The 10,045-nt window shown below is 49.3% G+C and overlaps 1 protein-coding gene across 1 annotated transcript in view; it reads left to right on the top strand.

The window, feature by feature from the left end:
* The first annotated feature begins 8,219 nt into the window (after nucleotides 1-8,219).
* The window catches only part of ACSL1 (acyl-CoA synthetase long chain family member 1), a 72,120-nt gene continuing 70,294 nt past the window's right edge, over nucleotides 8,220-10,045 (top strand). The window contains exon 1 of the mRNA XM_017506903.2: nucleotides 8,220-8,416. The gene's annotated coding sequence lies outside the window, so the exon portion shown is untranslated. The remainder of the gene's footprint in view (nucleotides 8,417-10,045) is intronic.

Below are 10,045 nucleotides of genomic sequence, written 5' to 3'. Positions count from 1 at the left end.
CCTATAATCCCAGCCACTCAGGAAGCTGAGGCATGAGAATCACTTGAACCGGGAGGCAGAGGTTGCAGTGAGCCGAGATTGCATCACTTCACTCCAGCCTGAGTGACAGAGTGAGATTCGCTCTCAAAGATAAACACTTAAATATATAAAATGTAACAGATATTTATAGAGTATTTGCTGCTACCACTAGTCATGATACTGGGGAGCTCTGTGTAACATAAAGAAATAAGGAAAATCATATATATGTGCATGTTATGCAAACAAGTCATCACAGCTCAATGTGACAAGTCCTATACTAGAAAGATGATAGGGTGCTGTGAGAGCACCCCCAGAGGAAAGGAAGATGGTACCCAGAGGAATGAGAAGCAGTTCTGTTGGAAGTGACACGTCACTTTAATTAAATAAATACATATCAAGTGCCAGGCACTGTATTGGCTTGGGGAAGGAAGGTGTCTAGACACAGAATATCTGCTACCAAAGAGCCCAGTCAGGTCCATGGAAACACAGGAATGACAACCTGCCACAACAAAGGCAATGTGTGTAAAGTACAGGGTGGCACAGCCCTGAGAGCAGCAGCGTGTGTCCTAGGGAGACCGATGTCCGAGTTAGGTTTGGGAGGATAAACATGAATTTACCAGCCTTCTGGTAGAAAGAAGCACAGACACAAATGCGATAGTAATAGTATGTACAGAACATTCACTGGGGCCAAGCACTATACTAAGTGATACTGCTGACACCAGCTCACAGAGCGGCCCTCTGAGGTAAGCACTGCTACTACATTCTGTGCGCCCTTGGTACATATCTTTCAGACTTTATCATCTACACATCGGGATGTGTAGATTGTGAAATAGCCAGCACAATTCTCCTCCTTGTCCCTATGTGCTTCAGCATTTCTTTCCCATACTGAGTCTTGACTTGGTCATGCGGCTTGCTTTGGCCAACAGAATTCATCCCTGCTGTCATTCCCTGCTCCAGCAAGAGGGAACTCCGCAGGTTAAGAGCCAAGGGTCTGGAGCCAGACTGCCTGGATTCAAGCACACAAACACGATGCAAGGGGGTGTGAAAAGCGCTTATACCCTGAGGCTTGTCCCTTTTGCTGTTCTTGGAGCCCTGACGCCGCTGTTTGAACACACTTGAGCTAGCTTGCTATAGGGTGGCCATGTGAAGAACTGAGGAACCTCAGCAAATAGACTACCAACCATCAAACATGTAAATGAGGCCATCCGAGAGCATCTGGCCCCAGCTGGCCCACCAGCTGTTGGTGGCTGCAGGATGGAGCCCAGGAGAGACCAGCAGAGGAACCACCCAGCTGAACCTGGCCCAAGTGCCAGCCCACAGAACAATGAGCTAACGAATGACTGTGGTGTTAAGCCACTAAGTTTTAGTGTGATTTGTCATACAACAAAAGCTAATTGATAGAGGGTGCATCTTCCAATGGACAATGTTTTGCAATTAAAATGAGCAGAAATGTTTTTTAGCAGGGCTACATAAACAGTGCATCTTACAATTGGTGATGTAGATTTGATGCAATACAGGATTGGAATCACTCAGCAAATAAGAAAGATAGGGATTTGAGGATGACTTGCCTTGGGTCTGAACTAGTAAGTAGTGGAATTGTACCCAAGCAGTGTGACTCCAGACTTTTGGCTCTTGACCTACAGATAGCTGGAGAGGGAAAGGACACGAACTGGTTGGTGGGGAAAGCAGGGCCAGGTTATGAAGAGTACCTTAGGAACTCTTACAGAGGTTGAATTTTACCGTTTGAGACTAAGTGGCCAGTTGAGTGGGAAAGATGAAGTAATTATCATTTCTTCTGGACATTGACTACATAACATCTTCATAACACTTCAAGAAACAAAAAATAGAGTGCTATAGGGACGCAGGGTGGGGTCTGGAAGCTCTGGGTTGTCAGCTCTGTGCTGGGGGAGAACTGCAATGCCAGGAGGGGGCCTGAGCAATGACTCTGGGAGAGCTGGAGACCTCTGACCCAGAAAAGAGGTGGGGAAACCCCAGGCAGCTGCGGCCTAAGCAGCTGTGGACGGTTCTCCCTCATGGGGTGGATGAAGCCACTGGATCAAGTGCATGTTAAAACTAGAAGGGACTATGGCTTCTTTAGGGCCACTGAAGACCATGGGATGATTATCAGTAGTGTTAGCAAAGTGTCAGCCTGGTGGAAATGCCACTTTTTCACTACCGCTAAAGCCCACGAGAGTTGTATCAGCAAATCCAAACAGTAGCACAATAATGGTGCAAAAAGTATTGCCCACTGGAGTAGATACATTGCGAGGCTAACATAGCTTAATTTTTAGGGCTTCTCACTTATAGAAGGCCCTTGTGAAACCTGGAAGGGGCTCTGGCAACCTAGTCACATGGTTAAATATTTCCACAAAATTTGCAAAAGTAAGACAAGGTAGCTGCAATCAGTTGATACAGTTGGTGTGCTCTGTGCCAAGTCTCTCCTGTTACCACCTTATCCCATGGTGGTGCTGAAGTGGCCAAGGACATTTTGGAACCCAGCTAAGAGGAGCTGGAGCTGGACATACACCTCTTTGGGTCTGGGGAGATGTTAGTTATGGAATTCACAGTGACTTGCGTGTATATCTCTAGCTTTCTCTCACAGGAATGCCTTCAGGGATACTTCTCCGCCCTCTCTGTCAACTCATCTAGCGTCCAGGCAGGAGGTTCAAGCCAGAGATCTTATCTCCTTATCAACTCAACCTCTCCTAAGTCCTCTGGAAGTACATGGGCAGGGGAAGAGAAATACAGAATGAAATGGACATAGCAGGTAGGTTTACCACTGAAAATTCTTCCCATCGGCATTCATTTAAAATGAAAAGCAATGAACTTGGTATTCATCAACATTGAATCAAAACTACTAGTGTAAGAAAAGCCCATCAATCATGGTAGAGGAAAGTCTGAATTTTCTTTCCAATTGTTGAAAATTATATTATAAAAATGTCATATGTGGTCTTCCTCCCAAAAACCTATAACCCCAGTCTAATTGTGCGGAAAACATCAATAGAAGTATGTTTTACAAAACATGGACTAGTTGCCTCAAAACTGTCACAATCCTAGGAAACAAAGATAGTCTAAAAAACTGTCACAGTCGAGAAGAACCTAAGGAAATGTGACAAGTAAATGCAGTGCCATATCCAGGTTGGGATCCTGGGACAGAAAAAGGACACTGGGTAAAAACAGATGAAATCTGAACAATGGATGGGCTTTAGTTATAATAATGTGTCAATATTGGCTCAAGCATCACCACAAATGTTAATGAAGATACCAATCTGTGGAAATTGGCTGGAGGTTTTGTGGGAACTTGATAATTTTTCTATAAATCAAAAACTGTTCTATAAAGTTTATTAAAAGTGTCACATGAAGAAAACATTCATGAGTATGCAGCCCAAAACATAGGAAAAAAATATTATTAGAGAGGTAGGAAAAAAGAATTAATAAAATGTTTAGGTTACTTTTTTTCTGGATTTTGTGAAATTTATGGTTGCAATTAAGTGAGGAACATTTTTTCCCTTCCCTACTGCTAGAGGCCCTAGAAAACCCAAACTTTTAAAATTTGTATTTTACTGTGATTTCTGTTCTAATTCTAAAGGAAGCATTCACTTTTGTATCCAACTTTGTATCTGTAATTTTCTTAAAGAGTTTCCCTAAATTGTGTAAGTTTAAGCCTCCAAACATGGCTCCACCCTTGGTTGCCATTGATCACATACATCTGAGTAGTTAGAAAAATGTGACCAACTCAACAATTGAATACCTAATCTGTGTCAATGCAGAGGACTTGCAGGGGAGTAAGAAAGACCGAGATGGTTCATGAGGATTCACGGGACACACTGCCTCCCTCCAGGTCCTTACCGTTTCACGGAGGACATGGATGTATGTCTAATATAGTTGCAGCCCAAAAATAGATTGAACAACAAGCACTCAATTACTGATGCCAATCTTCCTTTAGCCAGCCAGCTACCAAAGTCTGCAATTAAAAACACATCGGCTACTGTTAATTGACGTGGCTATACTTCAGATAGCCATGCTCAAAAGATATAGATGCAGAAGATCAATAATAATCACAGCTTTGTAGTTCCCAATCACAAGTGGGAACTTTTGAGACAAGGGCACTGTAAACACACCAATCAGCTTGTCCTAGAAAGAATTTGACTCTTTGTTGTTGTTGTTGTTGTTGTTGTTGTTGACAGGGTCTTGCTCTGTTGCCCATGCAAAGTGCAATGGTGCAATCATGGTTCACTGCAGTCTGGACCTCCTGGGCTCAAGAGATCCTCCCACCTCAACCTCCCATGTAGCTGGAACTACAAGCTACAGGTGTACACCACCATTCTGGGCTAATTTTTGTATTTTTTGTAGAGACAGGGTCTTGCTCTGTTGCCCAGGCTGGTCTTGAACTCCTGGGCTAAAGTGATCTGCTGACCTTGGCCTCTCAGCAGGCTAGCATTACATGCATGTGACACTGCACCCGGCCCAAATCTCTCTAGCCTCTCCAGGAGATTGATCCATCAGTGTTAGGCAGATGTCGATGTGGATCTAGCCAGAAATAGCCACAATATTTTAATCAGGCCAAAACGTTACAAGGGCTGGAGCAACCGAAGAAAGACTCAAATTTCCATTAGGAAATTTGCTCCACTACAATATCCAATTGGTTCTTAGTCCCTTGGCTAGAGAGGTGTTTGAAACAAAAAAAAAGAAAGAAAGTAGAAAGAAGGGTTAAGACTGGTTTCTTAAAAAGTAAGTACAAGAAAGCGTAAGTTCCTGCTGGCCACTTCTAAAAGAATTCCATTCCTCATAACTATATAACATTATAATGCTACTGATTCAATGGAGTTTAAATTGATTCTGTGCGAGAAGACAGCAGGAATATTAGTGTTTATTTTCATCTAGGATCTTTATTCTTTAATATTCTTGGTTCCATTGAAACATTTCAGTATACAAAAACACTGCAGCATTAATAGCCAAGAGAAAAGCCATCATCATATGGATGGTGGTCACTGTGATCAGTGTGGTATGATTTTTAAAAACGTTTTGTTAGAGACAGTGTTTCACTATGCTGCCCAGGCTGGTCTTGAACTCCTGGGCTCAAGCAATCCTCCTACATTTGCCTCCTAAAGTGCTAGGGCTACAGGTGTGAGTTTCCTCCAGTTTTAAAAACAAACTATCATGTCTTTCATTAAAAAAAAAAAAAAAAAAGGGCCGGGCGCGGTGGCTCAAGCCTGTAATCCCAGCACTTTGGGAGGCCGAGGCGGGTGGATCACGAGGTCAAGAGATCGAGACCATCCTGGTCAACATGGTGAAACCCCGTCTCTACTAAAAATACAAAACATTAGCTGGGCATGGTGGCACGTACCTGTAATCCCAGCTACTCAGGAGGCTGAGGCAGGGGAATTGCCTGAACCCAGGAGGGAGGTTGCGGTGAGCCGAGATCGCGCCATTGCACTCCAGCCTGGGTAACAAGAGCGAAACTCCGTCTCAAAAAAAAAATAAAAAAATAAAAAATAAAAGACTGGTTTCTTACTTAAGTCACAAAATGGAACTCCCAACTATAGAGTCTGGAATATTCATTTAAAGAGAACATCAAGGGCATGGCTGTCAATCTATGCCGCCTGTCTGAGGTAGGTATTTTTCCTGTTTTATGGAGGATGCAATGGGGCTTGATACAGATTCACCCACCCCAAAGCCTGTGTTCTTAACCACTGTGCAATACTGCCTCCCATCAGAGTCCCTATCACAAGGCCACCAGACAACCCCATACATTGTAGAGCTTTTAGGAGCGATTAGATAAAAAGTTTTTTTTCAAGTGTTCCTGCTGAAAGAGATGAGAGACTATTCAGCCAAGCCCTGTTATATCCTAAGGAGAAATCTGAGGTTCTAATGAATGAAGTTGCTTCCCAATGTCACACAAAAGCTCTTGCCAGAGGGAGTGGGAACTCAGGTCTGATTCCGGTGGCGTGCCTTTCCCAACCTTGAGTTAGAAATCACCTGCATTAAGGGCTAGAGCCCAGGGAGAGGCACCCAGTTTGAGAGAAAAGTGTCTAGGGAAGAGACAGGGTGAGACAGCCAGTGACAACCGTCCACATGTTATGGCTTGAATTGTCACCCCCCATTACCCAAGTTCATATGTTCAGGTTTTTTTGTTTGTTTGTTTTTTGAGACAGAGTCTTGCTCTGTCTCTCCGGCTGGAGTGCAGTGGAACGATCTCGGCTCACCGCAACTGCCTCCCTGGATTCAAATGATTCTTCTGCCTCAGCTCCCTGAATAGCTGGGATTATAGGCATGCACCACCATGCCCGGCTCATTTTTGCATTTTTAGTAGAGACAGGATTCCACCATGTTGGCCAGGCTGGTCTTGAATTCCTGACCTCAGTTGATCTGCCTGCCTCAGCCTCCCAAAGTGCTGGAATTACAGGTGTGAGCCGCTGTGCCTGGCCATTCAGGTATCTTAGAATGTGACCTTACTTGGAGATTACCTCTTGATTACAGAGGTAATCAAGTTAAAATGAGGCAATTAGAGTGGGCCCTAGACCAGTATGACTGGTGTCCTTATAGAAAGAAGGAATTTGCACACACACACCACAGGGAAGATGGTGTGAAGTGACATAGGGAGAAGACGGCCGTCTGCAAGCCAGAGAGGCCTGGCACAGATGCCCTCTCATGGCCCTCAGAGGCAGCCAGCCCTGCCCATGCCATGATTTTGTATTTCTAGTCTCCAGAACCGGGAGAGACAATACATTTTGGGTATTGAAGCCACTTAGTGTGTGGTACTTCATTCCAGCAGCCCTTGAAAAAAATAGACCACAGAACTTGGGAGGTGCCTGCGGAGGCTCTGGGCCTGAAGGACTGGTTGGAGAAGTAAGAGGAAAAAGGAGAGGCGAAGATGACGAATCGCGGGTGGTGAGGCGAGACCTAGACAGAGAAACCGGGGAGTAGCCATGCGTGAACCAGTGAAAACGAATGTGGAGTCCATTTTTTTCTAGATCTGGAAGATACCGATCTAGATGAACTGAGCTGTTAGAGATGCTGCTGGTGTGTGCGTTGGCCTCACCTCACTGCACCACCGTGCCCTGCACACTGTGAAAGACACCCACGGAAAATCCGTAAGGTATTTGTGGGAGTGAGCGGCAGGGTGCCCGAGGCCTGGAGTGAACCCATGGTCAGTTTCTCCGGCTGCAGCCCAGGCATAGTCCTGCAGTGGTTGTGCCCATACTCAGGGTGCAGGCTGCCTGAGTGCCAAGTGTGGGACTACCCCCACTAGCATTTAACCTCTGTGCCCCAGCTTCTTTGTGAAGGGGCACTAGTGACAGTACCTACCCCATCGGGTTATGAAGATTAAACAGAATAATGTGTATGCAGTGTTTGTAGCACTGCCCGTCATAAAGCACTGTGTAAACAGTATCTGTTACTCACAAAGGCTTTTATGACAACAATGACTCTTCAAACAGTCCTCCAGCCAACGCCAGGCGCAAGCCCCATGGTAACCAGGACCACTGTTGCTAGAGGTTGAGGTTCCTGGTAGGCCCCCGGTGCTAAAACAGCAGCCTTTGGGATACGAGCCTGAAACCACCGTGTTGGCTTCTGAAGCCCCCAGATGGGCATGGTAGGGAGGCGGAAGCGCTCAGAACCGCACAGCAGGTGGCCGCCCCGGTGCAGCGCGCAGTCGGCCCTCCGCTCCCCTGCACCCGCGTAAGCCGCGGGCGCTGCCCACGCCAGGCTCTGCGGACACCCGACAGAAAGGGTCTTCCGGACAGGCAGCGTGGCGAAACCCTGGGGGGCCGCGGTGAAAAAGGGCTCAAAGGGGCCGTGCACGTCAGTGTCAAGGAGAAACGAAGAGGAAGGCCCTAGCCGCCAGGGCCCCGCAGCAGAGGCCCGGCCTGCTCAGAGGCCCGCGGGACACGCGCTGAGGGTGCAGGGCCCGGAGGGCGCCGGCCGCCCCCTCGGGCATCGCGGGGCCCAGGGTCTGCGGGGCGTCTGAGCTGAGGCGGTCCAATAGACCCTTTGTCCTTCCTCAGATTCATTATGAAATCCGGGGCAGTCTGGGCGACGCCAGCCGTGTTCGCCCGCCGCCACCTCTAGCCCGCCAGCCACCCGCCAGCCACGCGCGCCCAGTCTGGAGGGCTGCAGGGCGCGCGGCGGGGCGTGGCTCGGACGTGGCGGGCCCGCTGGAGGGCGGGGCCGGAGGGGCGGGGGCGGGGCCGCTGGAGGGCGGGGCCGGCGCTGGGAGCGCTCCAGCAGTCCCCTGGCTCAGCCGCGGCGGCGGCGGGGGCGCAGCCAGCGGGCACCGGCGGCAGCGGCGGCGGCGGCGGCGGCGGCAGCGGCGCCTTAAATAGCATCCGGAGCCGGCGCGGGGCAGGGAGTGGGCAGCAGTGACAGCCGGCGGCGGAGCGGCCCGGCCACAGAGGAGGTGAGTGCGCCGGTCGTGCGGAGCCGCGCCTGCTCCCGCAGCAGTGCCCGGGCCCCGGCAGAGGCGCGGGCTAAGGTTGCCCCGCAGCGCCGAGCCCGAGCAGCGGCCGCCGCGGAGGCGCGTGAGCCGCCTCAGGCTCTTGGGGCCGCGCCGCCTTTCCGGCCTCCTGCCCGCGGCCCCGCTTCGCTCGGCAGCCGGAGGCCTCCAGGGCGCTTGAGCCGCCGCGGCTTCCTGTGTTTGAGCTGCGGGAGGCGCGGGCGCGGTGCTGGTGCGCAGCGGGGGACGCGCGCGGTACCGACCCCTGTGTGTGCGGCAGCGGGACCGGCGCGGCGGAGCAGCCGGACGCCGCGCCTCGGTCGGGAGGAGGTGGCCCCGCAGGGCTGCTGACAGTGCCCTCGGCCGCGGCCCCCACCTGCCCCAGAGGCCGGGCTCGCGGGCGCTCGGACCGCGCACGGGGCGGGACTGCATTCGCGCCCACTGAGATGCGGGCTCAACGCCGCGCGCCGGCTCGAGGGCCACTGGCAGCTCTGAGGCCGCTGCCAGAGGCAGACATTATTGCGGTGTCTCCAGAGGAGTGCCCGTGGGCTCTGCGCTTGGCCGTGGGGTCATTGATTTAAGGAGAGCTGGCATTTTTTGAATTTGGGAAGCAAAGATGATGTCTGTCACCTGGCAGCGTAGACGGAGAGTGGCGGTAGATGACTTGAATGGACACGTGGATTCGAGTCTGGGGACAGGCGTTCCCCCAATCAGACCGTGTGAGGGTGTGGAACCCCCCCAACTCCGTCCAGTTTCAAGGTTATGGAACGTAATTAAAAGTGGCCTTTCTAAAAGCGTCCTCTAGTGTCCTGGCTAAGACTTTTAAGCTTCTTCGTGCAGGCATATCTGAAGTCCCGCGACTCTCACGGCTCTGCTTTTTATTATTTCTTGACCTTCGATTAGTGTTGAGAGAAACTGGTTAAATCTTGCACTTCTGCCACACATTTTACGACTTAACCTGTGATTATCCCAAAGAAAACAATTATTGGCTTCATGCAAGCAAAAAAATCAACCAAAACCTTCTGGTTGATTCTGTTTTATTTTTTTGTTTTTGTTTTTCAAGTGGGCCAGGAAGGTTAGATTGACTAAAACGTAAAAGTTTTGAGTTGTAGGTCTGTTCTGGGTAGGCCTGAGAAGATGGAGCTTTTTAAGGAACGATTGCTTGCCGTCAGATCGGAGCCAGACAGTGCAGTGTGATATAGTGGAAAACAGAACCAGCCTTGGGAGACTTACTTTCTTGTTCTGACTCAATTAGGAAAACACCTCCCTAATCTGAGGCCCTCTCCTTATATCTGTGAACAAACTGCATTAGACTAAAATCTTTCACGAGCCAAAATTTTATGACTAGAAAAAGAAACTTGCTATCAGCACAGTTTACACCTCTCGCCTTTAAAATAACAGACATATTAAAGACTTCTGTTTTCTGAATTTACTGTAAACAGAATCATTTTTTTAAAAACAATTACCCAGCCCAGCGTGGTGGCTCTTGCCTATAATCCCAGCACTTTGGGAGGCCAAGGTGCGCGGATCACTGAGGTCAGGAGTTCGAGACCAGCCTGACCAACATGGCGAAACCCTGTCTCTACTAAAAAT

Source organism: Cebus imitator, unplaced genomic scaffold, assembly GCF_001604975.1.
Source record: "Cebus imitator isolate Cc_AM_T3 unplaced genomic scaffold, Cebus_imitator-1.0 Scaffold365, whole genome shotgun sequence".
NCBI classification, from domain to species: Eukaryota; Metazoa; Chordata; class Mammalia; order Primates; family Cebidae; genus Cebus; species Cebus imitator.
This window is presented reverse-complemented; position numbering and strand designations above follow the sequence as displayed.